This window comes from Rhinolophus sinicus, chromosome 13, assembly GCF_057876585.1.
Source record: "Rhinolophus sinicus isolate RSI-liver-muscle chromosome 13, RSI-T2T, whole genome shotgun sequence".
Classification (NCBI taxonomy): Eukaryota; Metazoa; Chordata; class Mammalia; order Chiroptera; family Rhinolophidae; genus Rhinolophus; species Rhinolophus sinicus.
This window is the reverse complement of record NC_142513.1, coordinates 24719103-24721713: the sequence shown is the minus strand read 5'-3', so window position 1 is coordinate 24721713 and position 2611 is coordinate 24719103.

Below are 2611 nucleotides of genomic sequence, written 5' to 3'. Positions count from 1 at the left end.
GCCAGGGCCGGCCTGACTCCTTGCTTCCTCTGCACAGCGGCGTGTGGACCGTCAGGACGGCGTGTTGGAGAAGCCAGCCAGACCCACGTTAACAAGGCAAATCTTGGAGCACTCTTTGTTAGGACAGTCAGAATTCAAGAGGAGGTGTGGCCCTTTTCACCCCAGCAGTGACACCTACCAGACACCTAGTCACCCGGTAATTGCTCTGGTTTGCACCCTGAAGGTGTCCAGGGTGGGAGTGGCTTCAGCCAAGAGGTCTTCCAAATTCTCTGTGGGAGAAACTGAGGCCCAGCAAGATCACAAGCCAGACAAGGAGCAGAGGAGGGAGAAGAAGAAAACAGGAGGGAACTAAATTTATGGTCAGCCATTCTCAACAACCCTCAGATGAGAAAATGGAGGCTCAGAGAGGGGACCCTAAAGATTCATGGTTATAAGCTGCAGAGCTGGGATTAAGATTCGGGTCTCATGGCAATCGGTCTGGGGCTGTCATCTCTGCTGTTGGGTGAGATAAGAAAGTTCTAGGGACCACAGTTCTTCTCGCTTCTGTGTGGGCTCCAGAGACATCTACAGGGGCAAAGTCTCACGCTCCTCTCCTTGGAACATATCTCCACCATGCCACACCACGCTGCACACCTGTACACACCCACTAGCAGTCTCAGCCTTCATGCAGGAGCCCTGAGTTTCAGGGGAACAAACCTTAGACCCACACAGGCCTGGATTTGAAGACCAGCTCCTGCCCCTGTTCACCCTGTGACACCTACTAGGCCTGTGGTCCTCCCTGAGCCTTAGTAAAATGAAGACAATGACTCCTTTTTATGGGGCATGGAGGGGGTGATTGGGATAACTCATGGATGGGGCCTGAATTCTCAGGGAGCCTGACTTGCTCGTCCCTCCTCTCTTGCAATCAATCACCTGTTCTTTGGGGGTGGACCATTGCTGAACTTGTCCATCTGGCTGCGTTAAATCTACCCTGGAAGTTGGGAGGAGAGACTCAGTCTGATTTCTTGCAGGGTCTTCTGTTATTTGGGCTTCTTGCTGGGCTTCCTTGTGATAACCCAACTGCCAGAGGTGATGTCAACCGAGGCTCTTGGGAGGAGGTGAATAACAAAAAGAGGGGAGTGGTCCTCTGGTTCAAAGACAAGGCTACCCTGTCTTTGTGAGCTGGCTGTAGCCTGGAATTTAGAGACCTGGCAGCCACAGGTACCCCGCGACCTTGAGCAAGACCTCTCCCCTCCCAGAACCCCGGCTTCTCCACTTGTAGGCTAGAAGTACAGGACTAAAGTGTTCTTAAGGGCCATTCTAGCTCAATGTCTAAGATTCCAGAGTTCAAAGACTCTCAACTTCAAAGCGTCTAAAGCCTTATGAGGAATGAAATAGAGGGACTTTTATTTTCATGGGAGTTGGAAGGAAAGTTTCTCTTTGTTGGGAAGGGCCTTAAGGGGATGACTTGGGCCGTCAGAGGCTGGGTGGGGTTGGGCCAGCCAGGAAAGAGGAAGTAGGAAGGAGTAGACTCCCCGAGACAGGGGCAGAAAGGGTGGGCAGTGGTCTGTGCGCCACTGCCTCCTGTGAGCACCCAAGCATCCAGGAAAGTATATAAAAACTCCAAACTGTTTGATGTGGTTGGATTTCTTACAGAAAGTGGCAAACATTTTTAATGAACAGACCCAGGCCCTACCAAAGCTGCTTTTCTGCCTGTGCAGGGTCAGACTCCTCCCCACTAATGATAGATTGTTCAGGGACCTTTTATCTTTCATCTTGCGTTTGTCTGGACTGGGGCTTCCAGCAGATGGGCCATTCAAGGGCACTCCCCACCTCCCCCAACAACCCAAACAACAATTCATACTCAGATTTAGGGGCGAGCAGTGTAGCCTGGTGATAGAGGCCTGGGATGAGAGCCAGGAGACTGTGTTATCTCTGGGCCAAACTGGCTGTGTGACTCTCCACAAGTCAGTTACCTTCTTTGGGCCTCAGAGCCCAGGTTCATTCTCTGATTCTAAATAATCAGGCTAGAGATGGCAGACAAGATTCAAAGACAGGGGCAACTCAGGATACGTCAACGTCACCTAGACCAATGCCTGGTATACAGTGAGTGTGTCACAAATTAAAACCCAGGCCCGAGGAATAAACAGATGCTTTAAAAATAGTTCAAATGTTTTTCTGACTGTAAAGATAAAAACTCGTGTAGAAAATCCAAGCAACACAGAGAAAGAAGAAAGTATAGATGCATAGGCAAATACATTTACACAAATCTTATTGCACGGAGAAGAGGATTTATAATCTGACCTTTTTGCTTAACCACATTTTGTGCTTATATTATGCTCCCTTTCAAATCACAGAGTGTAGACATTCACTGTCATCACCGGTGGCATCTCTTGTGTGACTCTACATAATTTAACTAACCCGTCCCAAATCAATGGGAATTTAGTTTTTTTCCAGTTTTTTGTCCTTGTAAAGAAATGTAGTGCTATTCTTACAGGTATTTTTGTGTACTTCCCGTTTCAGGCTCCTTGACTGCAGACCACTTTCAGGCTTCAGACCTCTCTGTCCTCTCACCTGTTCCCCAGAACCAACCCCTAGATCTGGTGGAGAGGAGGTCATGCTAAAGCGCCCT